We start from the raw sequence: 22,480 nt of genomic DNA on the forward strand, positions 1-22,480 counted from the left end.
GATCGCGGATCGAGGTTTGTTTTTCAGGGGTCCAGCTGCACCACCGGCAGCCATCGCTTGACACCAGCTAATTTATAGGACTTCATATGAGAAGCGGGTGAAAATTCTATTTCTTAACTTATTTTGCTGTGCACGACGAGAACGCTTTGATCGTGTTGTCTGAAAATGAGAAATAATATTGTGTGAGCAAGTATACAAAACGTTAGACCACTAATATTTTTTACATGAATGCTTTGTGTATCAAGGTCAAGGTTTCTGACTCTGTTGGGCGTAAACTGTGATGCGCTTTTATTGAAACAAGGGTTGCAGAAAGTCAGTTCGTCTTCTCTAAGTCATCAGCGAATAGCAGACGATAAGTTAGGAGGCCTTTACTGGGTACATTCGTATCGTTTCAAGCGTTTGCGCATAGTATCTCTAGTACAAGCCTCTGCTTTGATCTGCAGCGAGGGCTTCTGTGCATGTCGTTTAACTTGTGGGAAGCCGAGTATTAAGAGTGCGAGGGGGCACACGCTATGGCCGGCCGAGCGGCGCAGCAGTGTGAGACGAGGATCCAGCTGGAACGGCCGCAACGCAACGGCCCTGACTACTCGGCGGACCACAAGACCGAGCCAGCCCCGGGGGAGACACGGTCAAGAGAGTCAAGGAACTGTAAAATGTTTTCTCGCATCTCCTCGAACCTGTGACTTCATGGGAGGGCGGACCAGGTGGGGACCGATTGGGTGGCAGTAATATTGAGCGACCCACAAATTGTGGAACGTGTCACTTCTTTAGCAACTGAAGCACGCTACGCCGGAACAAACGGTTGTGCTCCGGCGTATTTGATTTTTTAATGGGCGTTGGGACGCTTGATAAATTCCAAGACGATCTCCAAATATCCGATATAACATTATAAAACACTTGCCTTCGAGCACCGTGCAAAAACTTCAATATTCCTAGTTTTGTGCGCTTCTCCGATAAACTTGCGTGTATTGCGTGGTGTCAAGCAATTGCCACCACCCAGATAAACTGCTTATCACTATCCACACCGAAGAAAAATATATATCTTCGGCAAGCCACTCCCAGATAACTCGAAGGAGGATCGCGCAACGGTAAATTGAATAATTTCCTTTTCTAAATAAGATTTAAATGTAATAGTTATTATGTGTAGATAGGAAAAAGCTCGTGAAAAGACGATTACACATACGAATATAGTACAAAATTGTTAATCAATTTTCTTATCCCGTCCTTTCTGCGTCGGTTTCCGTACGTTCCAGCTGATTCATTACTAATATGTATCAACAAATTCAACTTAAGCCTGTGACCGGGTATATTGAACTGGTTTAATTTAATCTGACAACATATTCTATTCGAGCCCGCTAGCAACTTTCCGAATCGGATTCGGTACATCACCATATCAGCACTCACAGTTGTGTGATTTCCATCCAAAAAGGAAGAAGGTGAATCACGAGTACTACAAAATATTAAGTGTACGCATCTGTGACTCAATAGAGACACATTTAGTGCACCGGCATACTTGGTTGAAAATTCCGAGGCGACGGTCGTGTCGAGTTCCAAAATTGTGCTCACTTGGTATACGTGTAGCTCAGCTGACGAAATGACGGTGAACAGTGGCGGTCTAAACTTGGATGGTGTCTCTTGAAAACACGACGTTGCTTGATAGGCGAAATGCGGCCTAGCGGGCGACAGCGATGTTCGCAACCGAGCGGTCGGTGTTCCTGTGAGAGATTTACGGCCAGATTAAGGCACTGCCATGCTTGGCTGCAAATGAGATTACTAGCGATGATGTAGCAACGGCAACCCTTGCTGGGCAACCCATGCTGGGATCACAAAGACCACGAGAAGTCTTCCCAAATGACGAAATTTTGGTTGTGCTTCCGCGCCACAAAACATCTGCAAATGGATGTGGATTACTCAAGAACCTGTAATTGAACACAGAATTGCATATAGCTGGAAGGATAGCACCAGTGCATACAAATCAGTACCGGTTTGGCTTGCAGCTAGGCGGCCATTGAAGCCACGTCCGCCGATACAAGCACTTGACTTAAAAACAAAAACTGAAAGAGCAAAAATAGGGCATTTTGTTTCTCTAGAATACGTGTCCAAGGTTATTTTATGTCAGCCAATGTGATGACGCTTTCGCGCGCTTGGAACATCAAGCGATCAAGCTCCAACAGTTTCGACGTTTAAACCGCCTCCAATTCAAAAGTGCATCTACGCTTCAAGTTCTCCAACTCTAAACATATATCGATGATGTCGTTCTCTTCGTTTGAGGAGTATTTGATTATTTAACCATCCTGAGTCGCAGTTTAGAAATGAAATGCAATATACAGAACAAAAACCGACATAATCTTATTTTTCGCTAACAATTCTGGGGCTTCCACGCTCCCTCCCGTGGTCACATTTGGCGAACCTCACGAGCTCGCGAAACTCGCGATCTTGCGAACGCTATGTCTCTCGCCTCTCTCGGTGCTCACTGGTTCGGTACTCGTCGCTTCTGTCGTTAGGCTCGTTGCAAAGGCGAGCGTAGTCAACGCTTACACTTCACAACGAACAAGGACAAACACCTCAAAACTTCCCTCGCACGAAGAAAGAACTCACATAGCGCAGTGTGAGTGTTCTTTCTTTGTGTCAGTGAACTTCTGAGGTGTGCTTGTTCTTGTACGCTGTGAATTGTAAGCACGAACCATCAACTCGCCCAAGCTGAAGTACTTACCGTTGGCAACGATTCGGCATGTTGAGGACGTACGGTGTGTGCTTTCACATTTTTCAGCGAGCTATGAAGTCTTGACTGTTCGACGTGTGTCTTTGGCGCTCCGTTAAAATAAAGGTACGAGAGTTTGCCATACCTTGTTATTTAGTCGCAATACATAGTACGCAGTGGCACTGCTACCTTCGTGTGTCGTTACGCTCTTTCGAGCCTCTGTGCATTAGGGCTCCTAGGTGTTTGTGAGACGTTTAGTGTGTATTCTACGTCGGGCGTCCAGTTTAACCTAACAACGGTCTCTATTGTAGACATTCCCGTATAGACTTCATTATGCCGTTTTGGACAACATGTTCCTTTAGAACGTAGATAATTTAATATACGTTGCTCGCCCTATGCGACCGAAGTTCGTGCAAGGTTAATGTTTCTTTCTCTGCCTATCGTGCATACCGTGCATACCATGAAAACTGTCATGCATATTTTTTTTCATTCATTCATTTATTGATAATGTCAACCCATTGGGCTATTACACGAGCGGGTATACAAAAATGAAAGATGAAAATAGCCACTATACAAAGAGTAATTATCCAAGACAGTGAATTGCACAAGACCGCTTCATACACTTAAAAGCGCACAAGAAAAAGTTACAAAACCGAAAGCAGCAGACGTATTAACAATTCACAAGAAAGCAGAAACTTGGTCCGTATTTGTACAATTACGGCGTTTAACGACTATCACATTTGACAATATTATTTATATTTTCTAAAGGGCATTAAGAGATGTTGAGGAAACAGCAGAATCGGGCAGCATTTATCTTTGATGTTTCTAGGGAAAAACTATAATTAAAACAATCATTTCGTACAGATGTATTACGAATGAACATGCTATGGCGAAGCCTTGAGGACTTGTTAGTGCTGATTTCGAAGTAATCCGATTTGTTGATCCTAATAAAGTTTTGGATAATTTGGAAAAGGAATTTCAATCTTTCGTACTTGGTCCTCGATTCCAAAGTTGGGAGATTTGAGAGTTCACATAGTTTTGTAAGATAAAATGCGTGGCCGAATTTGTTAAAGATGAACTTGGAGGCAAGTCGCTGAATGTTTCCAATTTATGCCAAGTTGTTACAGTATGTGGAACCCACACAATTTTCACGTACTCAACAATCGGTCTTACCAGGGCTGTATAAGTCAGGCTTCTTATTCCCGGAGTTGCACTAATAAGGTTTCGACTGAAGCACCATAGTGCATTGTTGGCCTTAAGACAGACTTTATCAATGTGGGTATTCCAACGTCGGTCAGGTGTAAATACGTGAAAAAAGCGCAAAAAATTCGACAAGGGACGAGTGAAAAAAGTGCACGAACAAAGCGCTGTTCGTGCACGCTCAACGCTTTTGTCCGTGCACTTCTTTCACTCGTCCCTTGTCAACTTTTTTGCGCTGTTTTCACGTTTGATGATGTTCAACCAACTCGCCCAACTTACCGCCTTTTGGTAAATACTAAACCTAGGTACTTATGTTCTTTTACTCTTTTAAGTCCGACGACGTCAATGCGATAGTTGTATGCTAAAATATTTTTTATAGATACTGACATGACAGATTTTTCAAATTAAACACCATCTGCCAATTATCACACCAGTGTTGAATTTTTTTGTAGATTACGACTTGGTTCGTCCTGGCCATCTGGAGTTTCTATCTGATGGTATATCACACAGCCATTTGCAAATAATCTGATTGGAACGGTTATGTATTTATGCAGGTCATTTATGAATATTAAAAACAAAAGGGGAGCCAATACAGTCCCCTGGGGTACCCCTGAAGATACCAGTGAAAGGCTAGACTTATGTCCCTTAACTTCGACAAACTGTTCTCTGGAAGAAAGATACGATGAAAACCACTGTGTGATTAATGGATCTTTAAAAATGACGCCCATTTTCAGTAATAGCTTAGAGTGCGACACTTTGTCAAACATTTTCGGGAGGTCCAAATCACTACGTGAGTTTGACAGCGACAATTAATGGTATAAGAAAGGTCATGTGCAGTTTCGATAAGTTGGGTTGTGTTGAAAAGTCCTCTCCAAAAGCCATGCTAAGATCGAAACAATAATTCATAATCTTCGAGATAATCCATTAAATGTTTAGATATGATATGTTTAAGCAGCTTCGAACATGGGACAATAGGTGCTCACGTCAGACACTCTGCCACCTTCGTGGATATTAGCCACTTTCGCACGTTTCCAAGCACTAGGGAAAGAACAATTCTTGATGGATGACTGGAAAATCATGGATAAATATTTGGAGACTCAAACTGCGTAGCTTTTCAAAAACTCCTTTGGAATTCCGTTGGACTCGGGGCTCTTTTTTGTATTTATATTAAGTAACAGCTTCAAAACTCCTTCCTCTTAACTTCTATATATTTAACAGGAGGCCTGTCTGAAAAGTCAACAAATCTAGGCAAGTTTTCATCGTCCTCAATAAACACAGACGAAGATGAAGTTTTAAATTGTTCCGTGCGCTCTTGATCATTGGTTTCATCGCTAGTGCGATGCGATTTGACCGAGGGATTAACGTATCGCCAAAACGTGTGTGATGCCTCCCTGAGAAATATTATAAGTGTTGTATTGTAAAATTTCTCTTTAGATTCCTTTACTATACTCCGCGACAACTTTTCTTGGCAATGCAGTGGAAGGTACAGGCCCGCGTCCCCTCTCCCATTTTCAGTATGCGCGGGCTCTCCTCCTCTCCCCGGAAATGGGGGAGGAAGAGAGCCTGCGTACACTCAAAATGGGAGAGGGGACGCGGGCCTGTACCTTCCACTGCATTGCCAAGAAAAGTTGTCGCGGAATATAGCCGTTTTAAGTCCTGACTCGTGCGGTGAATGCATGATTTATCTTTGATATTCGAACCACGTGAACGCGCCTGCTTCCGTTTGAGTTTTCTTTTTGCATGTAATATTTGCCTATTAATCCCGGGGTTTTGGTTCCAAATCTTTTTAATATACTTTGGAATAAAGCGCTGGAGGCATTGCTTAGTCATCCGTAAAGAAGTTCCGTAGCGTGTCAGTAGTGGCATTGGATTGGGAAAGAAACGTAAAGGCATTCAATGACTCTTCAAGATAATCGAGCACGCTGACATCATCGGCAGCCCCAAAATTTAGAACCGTGTTTTGCGAGTATCTATGCGTGATATTTGGGGTCATTTCAAAAGATGCAACTACCATTTTGTGATCCGAGAGTCCCCCGATAGTTTCACAGTCGGAAAGAGACGATTTCAAGCGTGCCGATATAAAAATTAGGCCCAAAATTGATGACCTTGTCGAAGTCATTCTTGTGTGATCAGTTGCAACCTTACTTAGATTGTAGCAAAACGCAAGCTCTATTAGTTGGTCACACCTAGCTACTTCCGTCGATCCAAGAGAAAGTGATGACCAATTTACCCCGGGTAAGTTAAAATCGCCCAAAAGTAATATGTTGTCCTCGTGACGTAGATTCAAGCCCTCATAAGTTTGAAGCTTTATAATCACATCAGCCGGCGAATTTGGAGGCCTATACATTCCGCCAATAAAGACAGTGCTATTATTGAGCTTAGCTTTAATCCACAATGCTTCAACATCACGTACTTCATCAAGAGCAGAAAACTGAATGTTATTTTGAATCATGATAGCTACTCCACCGCCTCTTCTCTATCTTTTCTTACTATTGTGTAGATCCGGAGACTTACTTCAGTGGCGAGAACATCTTTATGGAGCCGCGCTCTTGTAATTACGATGATATCAGGTTCATGTTCCAGGAGTATGCTTTCAATTACATCGACTTTATTGAAAATACTTCTGGCATTTATGTTCATGACCTTGAAGCACATAGGTTCTTTGCATTTTAGTCACTTATTTTCATCTCCCGGGGTGGTTTCTATGCGGGTCTCGAGGGGACCCTCATGGCGCTTAAACCTCTCATTAGTGGCTTCGTTCTAGGATTAAAGGGCATTGTTCACCCAAAGCTTATCGAATACTAATTTCGCTTTGGAATCCCTTCCTCTTTCTTCTGCCGTAGAATTCCACAGGTTTTTGCAGATCTCAACAATCCTTTTAGAGAAATCTTCGCTGGTGCTGATTGGGGCACCTTTGAGCTTGAAGCAGTTCTTCAGAATAGCCAGTTTCTCTCGGAAGTCTGAAACCTTGAGCGTAATCGAACGGTCTCTACCTGAAACCTTTTTTCCAAGCCTATGTATACGCTCAATAGAGTTTAGTGTATTATTTAGAATCTTGTCAAAAACGTCATCATTCACCTTCTTTAGTAATATTTCTTCGGTTTTTTTGCTTACTTTTTAATATCTATATCAATAAGACTGTTTCGTCAGGAACGATTTTCCAACTCATCAATTTGCCTGGCGAGTGTTTCAATTTCGACGTCGCAACCGCTACAAAGTGTTCGAGCTTTTCAAGTCTAGTCTCAGTTTCATCCACCCTTTGTTGCTTTTTATATTGTCACTAGTCTGTTCTGCATTTGGAGCATCATTGGCTTGGACGATACCTGTTTTTTTTTTGTATCTCTGAAATCTTAGACAGGATTTCTTTTTGGGTCTGCATCATTTCATTGAACATTTCTTGCGTAATCTGTCCGGGATTTCCTCAACATCTCCGGATAGCTTTAGTAAAAGCACTGCTGTTGAAAAACACTCACGTACACAATCAAGGACTACATGCGAACACGGCAACACTACCACGCAAAGGTGATCACTATCAAAACCAAACTTCCGAGCACAAACCTGCATAAAAATGTGGCACGCTTGGTGACATTGTCATGGCGAAGCTGGTATTCCCTTTATATCTATCGCTGGCGCTGATTCCTCAATAAGCGATGACGTCACCATGCCCCTCGGAGATGCGCCGGAAACGCTGGCCACGTGCAGCGCTTCCGATGCGTCGATGACAAGGCGATGAACGGAGTTTCCATCCGCAGATAAAGTCGGCGTTGCGTCCAATGCTGCGGATAAGCATACAACGATGATCTGCACAAAAAGTGGCACGCTTAGTGGCATTGTCATGGCGGTGATGCCATGTCACAGCGGTTTTGCCGGCGGTGTTGCCGTTAATACTGGAGCTCCCAGAAGTACGTCGATTGTTTGTGAAGTAATTCGTTTGAAAATAGTTATATTACTATTTTACCTTGATAAAACATTTTACATTAACGATAATTTTCTATATAAATATATTTTTTACAGTTTAACGACATTTCCAATCTCAGGGTATATTTATGGAAATTATCTAAAATTCATAGTGCTGCGAACTTAAGAAAAGCGAAATGAAGTACCTGTATAACGAAATATTTGCCCTTTTGGTGCGCTGAAAAACCTCCCAAGAACTTACTCTTTAGAAAAAAAAAAAAGGAAAAGAAGGATTGCCATACAGCGCAAGAACTGAGATGGGCGCAGGACCCTGACGATTATGCATAAAGCGCCTTTCACACATCTCCGAAAGCACATTTCTTACACCAATTCTGCAAAACGAAACCCCTTGAAGTGCTGCTTTCAACAACGCAACAGCTGCAGCTTTTATTCGCTGGCCACTTGTGTGGTTGTTTGCTTTTTTTTTATTGCTTTGAGCAGTTAAATTTCTGACAACGGGGTTCCCGCGCTCTTCTCACTGTGTTCAGCAGATGATTAAAAACAGCGTCAGTTTATTCACGCCACAGCTGCGATACGTAGACAACCGCCCCAAACGTGAAGAGCTTACGAACTCGTGTGTGCCAAGCGGAGTTTACAGAACCATCTCAGCCACCGTGTGCAACCTCCATTTGCACCGTCCTGCACCGAGTGCACAAATATGGCGACGCCGCGCATGGCCGTGGCGCGTGGATGGGACGTTCGCGTCAGGCGAGCCCCGACAGCAGAGCTGCGCTCAACCTACTTATGCGAAAAAAGTGCCATGTCAACCAACAAAAAGTCATAAACAAATGCAAAAGCGAAAGGTATACTCCTCAATCCACTTTGAGATTGCAAGATAGTAGTGATCATTTGGTGACCCTCAGTCATTTGTCTCTTATGGATTTCTTCTGCAATTTTTCAATCATTGTTTTTCAGGCACTTTATTATTAAATCCGCACGATATTTGCTAGTAATCTTTGCAAATACTTCACCGGGTAGAACGATGCTCTTAGGAAAGCGTGTACTGGGGCCGAAGCAATACGACGGCACGGTTTTTCGTCCCTTCATCTACCATGAGGGATCAGATTTGATCTGGAATTTCGCAATTCCCTGCTCCTCCCCGACTGACTAGGAGCTCCCGAGTCCGCCTAGTCGCGTCGGTCGTCCCAGGTGGGGCGGGGAAATGGGGATTCTGGCGGCAACGAACCAGCGTCGTTCCCCGAGATGAGCGTTTCTCTCGCTGCTCCCAGAAAAGGTCTGCGGTCGCTAGGCTCCCTCCAAACAATCCCGTGAGCGTTTGGGCTTTTATTTTCTATCAGCTTCTTCTCGGAAGTATTTCGTTTTTTTTAGTATATTTAATTTTAACCCCTCCCGATATAACTTGGAATCTTGGAGAAATATTTGCTTCCAAAAAAATCTTGTTTATAACAAGAGCCACTCCAACTGCTCGAATCTCTGCATGAACGCGCGTTTTCGTTTCCCTGTGTGCGTACTGCGGAAATCAGGATGTGATTTTTCTACCATATGTAGCTACGTAGATATATAGGTTCCGTCAATATTTTGGGCGGATGCCCGGTGTCTCGGTGAGCGAGTGAATATATTTCGGTGCGTCCGATGGTAGTAGAGTAAAATGTGGATCCTGCGGATTGCAATCAGGACTTTTAAAACGTTTTGAGGACTTACGGAAGTTTCCATTTAATGTGGCCTGCTGGTCGCTTTCAACAAACGGTTATGATAGTGAATGTGCATAAAACGAAACGTTGCAGAGAGCGGATTAAAGACTGAAAACAAAAAAAGGGACACAATAAACAATAATCACGGAACCTGAAGGTTTCAGAAGTTTGTTCTACGTACCTTTCGTGTCAGGAACACCGCCCAGTCTAACAAGTTCCTAGAGGCGATCAGTGCGAAACAAGCATCGGTAGCCAGTTCGCAATAGGAACAGTCGTCATTGGGGGAAGACAAGGAAGCCCTTGCAGAGATATGCCGCGGGGTTGCCGTGCAACTTTAGCACAATCCTAGGACTCGGACATCCCCTCTGACTAAGGGACCTCAAGGCCGACTACGGACACCGCCACAGTCCGTTGAAACCACAGGTTCAGCGGTCCACAAAACATTCGGTACTTAATGTCGACTTATGACTGGTATACTTTTCAAAAATCTGTAGCTCAGTCTGACATCTGCTCTTCCTTTGTTCTGCTATTTAAGGAGTTCTCGACAGCCTCAAAAAAGGTTATTTTGCTAAAGCAAAGAAAAGCAAATCTCCACTGGCTGAATACCGAAATACTCTCTGCTATGAAACTTAAGGAATTGGCCTGAAAAGATGTCGCCGACCGCCTCATAGCACCAGCCTACATGAGGGCTTCGCTTCAGAACATTAATTACGGAACAGAATGAGTGCGCTTATTCGATCTGTGAAGCGGCTCTGCTTTCAGAATCAGTTCACTGAATCTCGATCCAAATCAGTTAAAACCTAGTCTCTAATTAACGAACTGCGCGGAACTACATCGTCTCGTTTAAAAGCAGGCATTTTTAATGGTGTTCTTGAAGATAATGGCCGTTGCTACGGCCATTATTTTCAACAACTTGTCTCAGACATATAACAGCATTGCAAGTCATCTTGATATATTTTGCGTGACTGAACTTGTCAGATCTCTCAAAGTCTTCTATGAGTATCGCTGAACCTGTCATGATTGCGATTTTATTGTATATTCTTTTAATATTGCATATTGTTTTTGTGACAGTCTTCTGCTTTTAAATCCTGTGTTCCGTTCTTTGCTTGTTGTGTAAGCCGTATCTTTGTGTCAGCATACATTATATGTATCATGTGTTTTACTCAATGCTTAGAGTTTTTTCTTTTTCATTTTTTATATTTAATTTCTCCCCCCCCCCTTTTTCTACTATGGTGTGTAAGTTTCGGTGTGCCAGTATTAAGGACGAATGGTCGTTCCTGGACACCCGATAGAAATTATTCGTGATTCTTGATTGTTCAATATTATTAATATTATTATTGCTATTACTAATAATAATAATAATAATATTATTATTATTATTAGTCGGCAGTCGGCGGCGAAATTCTGTCGGGATCTGACCAGTGCACTTTGTACAGGAACTCAAGAAATTCGTCGATCCACCGGAACAGTCATGGCCCGTTCGCCGACAACTTTCAAGTATTGACGCTGCACGTGCCCTGGTAATCTGCGAGCGTCACCGTGCTTGGCTTCGCTGAGGGTCTGCCACTGGATGACGTTTCACGTGTCCTGGTAATCTGCGAGCGTCATCGTGCTTCACTTCGGTGGGGGTCTGCCACTGGAGGACGCCACTTCCGTCACCAGAGCTCCGCTGGCCATAAAAGCCGTCGTCCAAGCTGCATCTACTGCAGTCGGCGGCGAAATTCTGTCGGGATCTGACCAGTGCACTTTGTACAGGTGAGAAGGAAAACTCCATTTGTTTTAGTTTTGCTGTTTGTTCGCCGCCGACTGCACATTGAGTGTTCTTTTTTTTGTGTTTTTTTTTGTTTGAGGCATGCTTTAGGACCGTGTCTAAGTCTATTTTGCTTTACACTAGTCATGGAGTGCATCAGGTGCGACAAATCACTTCCAGGCGATGGGAGGTTCTTGACCTGCACATCGTGTCGGAGTAGTTACCATCTCGGTAAACAATGTTCTGGGGTCGCGGAGAGCACTTTTTCAGGAATGGGTGCTACCCGCAGAGAATGTTGGAAATGTCTAACTTGTCGCACCAGCGAGGCTCGCTCTGGTGCAGGGGCTTCCGGTGCTGTTTCTCGGGAGAGCTTCAGTGACGCTGTTGGTAGTTCGCAAGATCCGATTAGCCTCACTTCCGTTGGCAATCAACTTGCGTTAATGAATTCTGCAATTCAGCAGCTTCTTCCCTTGAAATCTAGTGTTGAGTCCCTTTTGCCACTTTCGGCGAAGATGGATCAGTTGCTGACCCTTCAACCTGCTGTGGAGGAGCTACGCAACACTGTGGCGGGACTTCAGTCAACCGTCGACTCCTTCAGTATGAGATACGACGCAGTACTGGCGCTTGCAACGGCTAATGAGGAGTCGGTAAGAGATCTGCAAAAGGAGGTCCAGGATGTCATAGCTGCAATGGATGAACAGTCGCAGGAAATCTTGCGGCTCAAAGAGGAGCTAAACACTTCGCAACAGTATAGCCGACGTTGCAGCATGGAAATTCATGGTCTCCCTTACTGTTCGGGTGAAGATCTGCCTAAGATCGCAGAAGATCTTGCTCGAAAATTAAGCATATCGACATTTAAATCCTGCGACATTGCTGCTATCCATCGCCTACCACAAAAACGGGATTCGCTCTCACCGGTATTGATTCAGTTCATATCTGTCACTTCCAAAGAGGCCTGGATGGCTGCACGGGGCCGGTTACAGAGGTTGTCCCAGTCTGAAAATGGAACGAGGCTATTCTTCAACGATAACCTTACCCAGAGAAACAAAGAACTCTTCTGGCTGGCAAGAAATAAAGGCAAAGAACTTGGGTACAAATTCGTGTGGCTGAAAAACTCAAAAATATACGCGCGAAAAAGCGAAGGCTCACCGGTTGTGCGCATCAACGCAGTGAAGGACTTAGAAAAACTTACTTGAGGAACGATGAGTTGTTCTTCGGTTCCAGACTGCCAATCTTTTGTGCAGATGTCGGGACCTCCCTCGAAAGTCTCCCTAACGGTTATTCATGTGAATATTCGGAGCGCACGGAAACACTGGGACAAGTTCACAGTTTCTACTAACAACTTACAACCGCCAGTTGACGTATTCATTCTTACAGAAATCAGTATTTCAACTTTTCAATGCGATCAGTTTGCTTTAAATGGCTACACGAGGCATTTCTACACCCGCGATAAGGGCAGAGGTGGAGGTATTGCTATTTACGTTAGGGAAAAGTGGCTCACGACCAGCCTAACTGTGTCTTTTGTTCATGCGGAGTCTCTTGCTCTTAACATTTCCCTCTCGGATTTTTCGTTGGTTTTATTAGCAGTATACAGGCCTCCGTCAGAAAATGCTTCACTTTTCCTTGCGGAGCTAGAAGACGTACTTAAGCAGTTTCGCTCTAAAGAACAATTTTGCCTGATAGGTGACTTCAATATTGATACCCTCAAGCCGACCAAATCTATAGTATGCGATTATTTAAATCTTTTGTCTAAACATGGAATTAATAATGTTATCACTCTACCAACAAGAGAAGAGCTGTTGTCTGGAAAGCTGGTGGTGTCCTGCATCGACCATATAAACATACGGGCTCCCGATTCCACAATAAAGTCTGCTGTCATCACACGCAAGTTAGCCGACCACCACTTTGTCGGCTGTCGATTAGATAAGCAGACGGCAGGGAATCAAAATAGCACACCAGCAAGTTCGTTTGTTTCGATTACTGATACAGCAAAATTTGATGCCTTCGTGTCTGCCTTCGACTGGGATGGATTTCTAGACTCTGTTGAGCCCGCGAATGTTTATACGGACTTTGTCAAACTTTTTCAGATGTTTTATCGTGACTCGAAAAAGGTTGTTCATTTCAAGAAACGGTCAGATAAACCTTGGATTACCGCTGATATTATGGCTGCAGTCAAAAATAAGGATGCCACGTGGCTACGCTCCCGCCGTGCTCCAAACAACCCAAACTTTAGGGCAGAGTATCAAAGCGCAAAGAACAGAGCGAACGCGATGATAAGATCAGCTAAGCGTCGTTACTTTCAAAAAAGGTTCTTTGAGTCGAGATCAAAGCCACGCGTAACATGGGAGTTGATTAACTCATTCAAAGGGCATGCTGCAAAAAAATCGCTTTACGACCACTTACGAAAGCATTTCGGCCCAAACTTACAGACGGTTGTCAACGACTTCAATGATCTTTTTGCAGCCTCGTCAGGTGTTACTAGAGATGAGGGGCTCACATTTTTCCCACAACTTCATAGGGTGTCGGCATCAGCGTTTTTACCTCACCTTGATTTAGCTGCATTGCGCGCAATTCTTTTTTCAATAAAGCGCAACAAAGCGCCAGGTGCTGATGGAATTCGTGTTACCGACCTATGCCATACTTTTGAGCACATTCAGCATGTTCTCCTTACTATGATAAATGAATTTTTGATAACTGGGTTGATACCCGCGAGCTTGAAAACCGCCCTTGTTAAACCAATTTTCAAGGGAGGATCACCTAATAAACTAGAATGCTATCGTCCTATTTCTATCGTGCCCTGCATCGAGGAGATACTAGAAAAACATCTTTACATTGTAATGTCCAGTTATATTGAGAGTTTTGACATACTGTCACGCAGCCAATATGGGTTTGTAACTGGCAGGGGCACGCAGTCATTGCTTGGAGATTTTTCAGACCTATTACATCGGGGATTTGACCGTAACCTCTGTTCTTGTGCTATTTTTTTGGATGTGGCTAAAGCGTTTGACACGGTCAGCCACAAAGTGTTGCTTCATAAACTTTACGAGTACGGCTTCCGCGGTCCCTTTTTTAGCATACTGCAAAGTTTTTTCTCTGAACGTTCGCAAATTGTGTCGGTAGGGAATTTCAAAAGTACTCGAGTAAGGCTCAAAGCTGGTGTCCCACAAGGTTCAGTTTTGTCTCCTTTGTTGTTTAATCTCTATGTTAAGGATATCTCACTAAGACTTGAATCCTGCAAAATGTTTCAGTACGCTGATGACACTGTGTTAGTCTCTAGTCACCTTTATTTTGATCACTCTGTACGGTTATTGCAGCATGACATAGAACGAGTAATGGACTGGTTTTCTGATAATTTATTCACGGTTAATGCAGCTAAAACAAAACTTGTCTGCTTCCGAAATCCTTTGAAGCGTACGTCTCTTGATACGTCGGTTGCTCTGCATAGGTCTAATTGTCGAGACTGTGAGTGCCCCACTTTGGATTTCGTCAGTAGCGTCCAGTACTTAGGCGTATTTTTTTATTCTGACATGTCTTGGGCAACACACTTGTCGCACGTCTGTGGCAAACTTCGAACTGTTAGTTGTTTCCTTTTCAACAACCGTATTTTTATGCCATTCGCTGTCCGACGATCTATCGCTCATGGGCTGGCTTATAGTGTACTTAGATACGGTATAACATTATTTGGTAATTGTGCAGAACTCTGGCAGAATAAAGTAGACCGCATTTTGAAAGGTTTATTGAAAAGTGTTGCATATCAGCTTGCTTTTCCCGTGGATAGTGACATATTTGAAGTTGTACAAATGCCGAGTTTCCGCTCACTATTCTTAGAGTGTGTCGTGCTTCGCCACTTCTGGTGTAATGATTTTAAACATCCACTTGTAGCACGTAGGGAGCTTCGCAGCTCAAATCGTTTCGAGACGCCTCATTGTTATACCAGATACGGTAAGCGAGAGCGTGCTTACTATGTACCTTTCATTTTTAACAAACTTCCCGATCTCTTCTTCCAAGCTACCACAAAAAGGAGACTGAAAAAGCTGCTAACTAATATGTCAATCTAGGTTCGCTGCATGGGCCTTTGCTACATCCTGACGACGTGTATTGGAGTGTACTACTGTATATCATGTTGTTGTTATTTATTGTTGTTGTTTAACATATGATGTGACTTCGTTATTATTGTTGGAATGTGTATGTTACTGAATTTTTCTTTCTTAGTATTTCGCCGCTTGACTGCCGGGTCCTGTCCTTCAAGCCTCCTATTGGCTTCGACAGACCCGTCTCTGTATCTTGTCTCAACTTCAAATGATTGAATAAAGATTATTATTATTATTATTATTATTATTATTATCATTATTATTATTATTATTATTATTATTATTATTATTATTATTATTATTATCATCATCATCATCATCATCCTTATTGGTTCCTGAATATATATGTCACCCTGCACTTGATGTAGTTTTCTTCCATATCTCACCAGTTTGCGCCCCTCCTCGTAAAAGATGTCTTCCTCACACCTCGTATATTTTCTCGGCAGGAGACTACATTGGAATACGCCATTGTTTCAGGGATGTCAACTGCGCATCTGTTCTGGATCGCATCGATGTAAATGAGCAAGTCCCTCGCCTCACGAGGATTGTTCTGAGGGCTATCGACTTATGCATTTTGTTAAGAACGTCAAGAAAATCTCGCTTTCCTAACTGGTTTTCCTCAGTACTAAAACTCGCTTAATCGGAAAGACTTCTTGCACAAAAAAATTCAGGAAAAACGGTCTCTTAAAGTGAGACGCAGAATTCAAGAGCTGTAGGAAACAATGCAAGCATTTTATTAACCGTGACTGAAAATTTCACCGCGAGTTTGTAATCCAAAGAAAATCTGGAGATACGCTAGCTCTCGTCTTGGGAAGAAGGTAAGATCGGAGATAGCTCTAGATTTTTACAGACGCAACGCGGGGTGTGTACCTGAGTTGTTTTCGTCTCAGTTTAGTTCAGTCCATAAAAACGGATCCGAATACGCGTCCCCTATGTTGCTTCACTTGGCTGGGTTCGGCGACCTACTCAGTAGCATTCGTGTCGATGAAGAATGTGTTGGGTTAAGTATTAAGAAAATGAGAGCCATATTATCTGCTGGGAACGGCAGAATATCATCAGCAACAGTTAATTCTTATCATCAAATATTTACGCCAATTTGTACGCCACATTTAATAACTTCGTGAGGTCAGACATACTTCCAGAAATGTGGGAAATAGCCATTGTGGTTTCAATATTAAAGACAGGAAATAGGGCTGATGTCTTTAACTATAGACCTATCTCTATTCTTCCTTTGTTTCCCAAGCTCTTTCAAATGGTCACAGACGAATTATTATTTTTTAAATTTCGAAATATAGCCATCCCTAACCAACACGGCTTTATGTCTGGCAGGTCAACTGCTACAGACTTGGGGACTTTTATGTCCACCGCTTCTCAGGTCATTTGTAATAAAGGTCAGCTGGATGTTATTGACTTTGACTTGAGAAATGCCTTCGACGTTGTTAACCTCACTATTCTCTTAGCGAAGCTTTCCGCCTATGGAGTGCGTGACTAGGTTCTTGACAGGATCAAAAACTATCTGACAAATAGAATCGCATACGTCCAGGTTAAAAATGTAGCCTTTTCATTCTACAGGCCTTCCTCTGGCGTTGCTCAAGGAACCGTTTTAGGTCCCCTGCTGTTCTCTATTTCCGTAAAGGACGTTTCCTCTGTTTTTTCAAAGCCTTCATATGTGCGGTTTGCAGTTGACAAAGATCTCTGCAAAAAGATAGGTAGCATTGATGATTGCATTAGGTTTCAAGAGGACGCATGTTCCTTTTACAACTGCTGCTCGGTTAATGATCATTCTCTTAACAGATCGAAAACCAGAGTTATGACATTTTCATGAAAAACATCTAATACCATTTTCGCTTATAGCATCTGCAGTGAGTTGTCACGGCGTATGTCTGAGATGAAGGACCTGGAGCTACGTTTGATTCAAGCTTGAGGTTAAAAAATCACATAGCAAAATCTGTAAACTCGTCTCTCCGCACTTTACGTGCCACATGTCGTATAATAAAATATCAATAATACGTTTACGTTTCTGTCACTGTACCTTTCGTTAGAGAGATCGCACTTCGAGCACGCCTCAGTTGTCTGAAGCATCATTTCTAAAACTCACTCCCTGGCGCTCGACGGAGTCTAAAATAAGTATATTTCCATCTTTGAACGCCGCTGCGTTAAAAGTGGTGCCTAATTGCTTCAGTTATATAATAATAATAATATTAATGCTGATTCTGAAGCATATATGAAGCTTATTCTGAACTTGTGAACTTACTGAGCCTGCATAGGCGTCGGGCTAATGTGGTTATGTTGTTTTCATTTAAATTTCTCCACGGTTTTCCACGGTTTTTGTTAACTCTCCCAGCGTCTTGTCAGAAGTGAGCCTTAGAGTTGCATGTTTGCTTACATGCCATCAATAATCCTTTTATAGCTCTAAAAATTTAATCTATCAAGCCACATTCTTAGATTGCCTGAGTTGTACAAGATGTACTCTGATGCGCTCGACATTTTTGGTTTGGGTTACAGAACGTTTCATTTTTCTGTTTGCAAGCAGTTATATGTTTGAAAAGGGTTGATAAGTACTTGTGTGTCACTACGGTATCATATACTTGCCTTTGTTTATAATATGTGAGATTTAGTGTAACTCCTACGCTGCTCTTCTGATTTTTCCGACTGCTTGAACTGTCGTTTAATTTATGACTGTCGTACACTCTTAGCGGGGTAACCTTTAGCAGAGGGTACGTTTTTGCAAATTTGTACCTTTGAATATAGGAGTTACAATGTAACCGCAAACACTGTACCTTCTATGCAGTGGTCACGCGGAAGCTCCTGCATGAAGGTTACGGTAGCGTCTGACATACACGCGTCTTCTTTCTTTTTTTTGTAAGGTTTTAAAATGTGGGCGACCATTGCGCCGGGGCTTTTTTTTCTTTTCCTTAGAGTTGTTTCTAGAAAAGGTGGTAATACCTACGTGGATGCAGTCTTCACCGTATTTTCGTTCGGTCGGCGGAAATTATATGAGATGATAAACTTCACATTATGTTCGCTAATTAATCAAAATTTGATAACAAACCTTTTAATTAATGGCTTAATTGGTCATGTTGCAATTGAAGTCATAACGTGAGTAATGGTTACTGCCTAACCCAATCGAGGCGATTCGTGAAAAGACAACGATCTTTGAGATATTCATGGTTAAAAATTTGCCTTCGGTCAATTCAAGCCCTATTGAAAAAGGCCAATATGAACTCGGCTTATTGGAAATATTGTATTCCAATGAAGATGATGGAAACCAATAAAACGTATTGTTATCCGATTAACCCAATACGAACGATGGGAATTCATATCGGAGCACAATATCCCGATATAGTATGCGGTTATTGGTATACAACAGGATATTGGAGCACAATATCCCAATATAACTTGCGGTTATTGGTATACAACACGATATCGAAGCACAATATCCCTATATAATACACGGTTATTGGAATAGAATACGACATCGCATGCATATTGGTGACCGACATGGACATACTGTACGGCCACACGATATACAAATATCGGTCGTCGATCATGGGATCAAAGGAGAATACAATATGATATCGCGCGCATATATCTCAGAACGCGGATACCAAGTTACCAACATGAATTACGTTGGCATATCCACACGGCAATACGCGAGAAATATATTGGGTGTGGATACACACATAGTATAAACGTTCTGCGTTGCGAACACATTAACATTGATCGACAGTGCAAGTATGTACAGCTGTTAGTACGGCACACAGTACACACAGCCTCGCGCGTTTGAAACTAGACAACCACCAAACCATTCAGAACAACTATAGCCGGAACACCCGCCGCGACCTACCTTTTAATGACAAAGCCCAATAACGACGTGCTCATTGGAGTGATTGTTTTCCAACAAATGTTTATTGCAGTTGTAATGCAACAAAAGTTGATCGCCAAACGATAAACCCAACGTACCGGGATACAATTCTATGTTGCAACACAACATCGCAATACAACAAGAAACTATCGGTGTTGAGACACAACCACCAGATCGAATACGATATCAATACGAAGTTACCGACGGCGAGAAACACAACACCAAACACGATATGCTATTCGAAGTTACCGGTGTTGGGACCGAAATCGAACACGATACGTGGCAATGTCGGTTCGCACGATAAAATAATGAGGGTGAATAGGTTTGACAGGTCACGTGCATGTAGTTGCTTCTTACGCGCACATTTATCGATATTGACACACCTTTCTGGGTAATCCTACGTGGTACACAAAATCCACGACGACATGCGAGCACAATTCACCCACCACTTTTCGTCGCCTGTTTCGCGAGATTCACACACTGTAGAAAAACGAAGTGAAAAATACGTGCATTTGCGCCATCAAACGATACGTTACAGCCTCGTTTTTCGAGAGGAAAGTTTCCATCGCCAACCCGCGCGCGCGCGCGCAAGCTCGCGCTTCGGAAGCAGTTTGAACTTCGAACTGTTCGAACTTCGAAGGGAGCGAGCCCGGCGAGCCCGCGATGCCCGCGAGTCGGCGTGCTGCCGAGCCTGCAGAGTGGCCGAGAGAGCTGAGAGAGCCGACAAGCAGAGCATGCGCAGTGCGCAGCGGGCGGGCGTCGGTTGCGCGACCCGGCCAACCCGGCGACCCGGCCAGCCGGTGCCGTCGCGCTGCCGGCGGGATGGGCGTTCGTCGCACTCTGTGCTCGTGAGCATCGAGCGAAACCTACACACTTTCAATTGCTTCGAAAGGTACGTATACACGACTCTATTACTTGCAGCATTGAGTGCTTTGGTGTATGCGGATCAAAGTAAACACCGAAGGACAGAAAGGAGATGTGAAGTTTTTAAATCGCGGCCTTTTTGAACGCCTGTGTCCCCTGTTGAAAGCCTCTAGCTGTGCTCTGTTGCAGGCGTCATTTCGACTGCGTGTAACGTCAGCCACTGTTCACACTCGGCTAGCTTTACTATCTTCTTATCTCATGTGCGACATAGACGTAGAAACCAGCGCCGCGTCTCTTTCGGATACTCCGCCTCCAGCCCTCTTCCTTCCGGCGTGCTTTCTGCCGCGACCGTTCGGCGCATTGGATTCGCGGGAGCGTCAGGCTCGTTTGAAGCTGGTTCGAGGAGGCGTTGTTTGAAGCTGACGAGTCGCCGAAGTGTTACCGGAGCTTCTCTTTAGGAAAGTCGCAATCGACGCTCGGCGGCTCGGCTCTAAGCTCGTACTTTTCTCCTCCCGGGTAGACCATGAGTGCCGATGAACGAATTTGAAAAACGCTAGCGAGTGAGTTTGTGACGCCGCCCAACTGTGCTTCTATCAACGGCGCAAAGCAAATAATGTACAGAAAAAAAACCCAATAAAAACGCGTTTTTTATATTTTGTTGGCCATGTTTCACCTCAACGCAAAGTGAATCGCGGCTGAACGTCGGTTGACTCATTACTGTGCCTAGATTGTAACGGAACCTTTTTGGTGTGATCTTATTCTGATATCGTTATATCTCGCCTTTTCATCTTGGCTGCACATTTCTAGACGACATTCTACACATTGCACTCCTTGTCGACATGTCGCTGGTGCTTGAGACTAATTGGAAGTCACTGTTTGCTCACTCCTTGGTGCACATATTTTATGTTCAACATCAGTTATCTGAAGGAGGCTCCATGAAGCCCTGGAATTTGTTTAGAGGTACCTCTACATACTGTATTAGAGTGCTGTTTTGTGTGTTGTAGGTTCGTACAAGCCCGAATTGCACTTTGTAATATACCTTATGACTGTTTACTACAATTAAAGTTGCAATGAAACATTGGCCACGAGAGGTGACTCGGCCAACGTGGCCGACAAATTCCTCGCATAATTTTCTCCGTGGGTCATTTTGGATGTTGCAAATCTTCTTGTGAATAATGAGTGTTATGCACATATGTTTCTTCTACTTTTCAGGCAGGTACTTCAGTTAGATAAACCCCAGCAAAGGCAGCAAGAGAGTCTCATAGGGTCACACCAAGGATAGCGGCATTCTTGTCCGAGTCCCGGGTCTTCTCACCGAACTCCACTGAACATAATGGAACATTCCCTTTCCTTAACTTTGTGGGAGCCAAGGGTGAAATACTAGGCAGAGGGCATGACAGGCGGTCGGCGGAGAAGTCACGAGCTGGCGCGAGACAGTGCGTGCTGAGCGAGGCTGGAGCTGGGCAGGAACATCGGAGCCGGGCTGCCTGGCCTGGCCCATGCCGAACCCCGGAGCGGTCCACCAGCGAGGTTCGAAGTTCGGACCGCTAGAAACGGCGAGTCCTGGCCATCTAGCCTAGGCCATTACGATCCCGGGGTGATTCCACAGCGAGACTCGGGCAGTGATAGCCCGGGACAGCCAGTCTACGCAGCGCTGGCGTGGCAAGGACGATCCGCAGGCCTGGACACTGACTCCGACTGTGAGCTCTGATCGACGGGCGACAACAAGGGTCGGCGTGCCTGGACTACCGGCTCCGAACGACGGGCAACCGTGAGGTACAGTCAACTTATTCGCTGTCTTCTCGTTGCTGTATGTCACTCCCTGGGTGACAGGCGGAGCGCATACCGATTGGGCGGTGATTATTAGTAGCTAAGCGAACTCCATAAAGAAACAAACATTAAAATGGAAAATCCAACGTGGGGCTCGTTTGGTATGCCTCTGCTTCTCGTCGTCCCCAGGGAGTCTCACGGATTCGTTGAGCGGGTTGTTCACTAACGCTAACGATGCCCGTTAAGAGAAATATGTTGGAATTTTGGCGACTTGTCTCACGGCAGAGCTCAGCAGGTGTCTCCTCGAATCGAGTACCTAAAGGGCTCGAAGAACGAGGTTGCAGACCCGCTTTGTCGGGTACCCCAGATTAGTGGTTGGCAAGAGACGGGGAGCGCGGTTAAGATGTAAGAAAGTTGTCTTCAGAGGCAGAGGAGAGTCACGGCATGTTCGCTGGAAGGCAGGATAACGAGTGGCAGGAGGGGAAACAGCCAGGACTCATTGCAGATTTAGGATTTAGGCTTGGGGTGATGCGGTAGGCAAGTAAGCGCTTGTCGAGGCCTGGAGTGCAGATGGGTTTTTGTCAGTGGGTGTTGGAATGATTGCGGAAATGGCAGTTGACACCAAGAACA

This window comes from Ixodes scapularis, unplaced genomic scaffold (assembly GCF_016920785.2).
Source record: "Ixodes scapularis isolate PalLabHiFi unplaced genomic scaffold, ASM1692078v2 PGA_scaffold0__279_contigs__length_252992795, whole genome shotgun sequence".
NCBI classification, from domain to species: Eukaryota; Metazoa; Arthropoda; class Arachnida; order Ixodida; family Ixodidae; genus Ixodes; species Ixodes scapularis.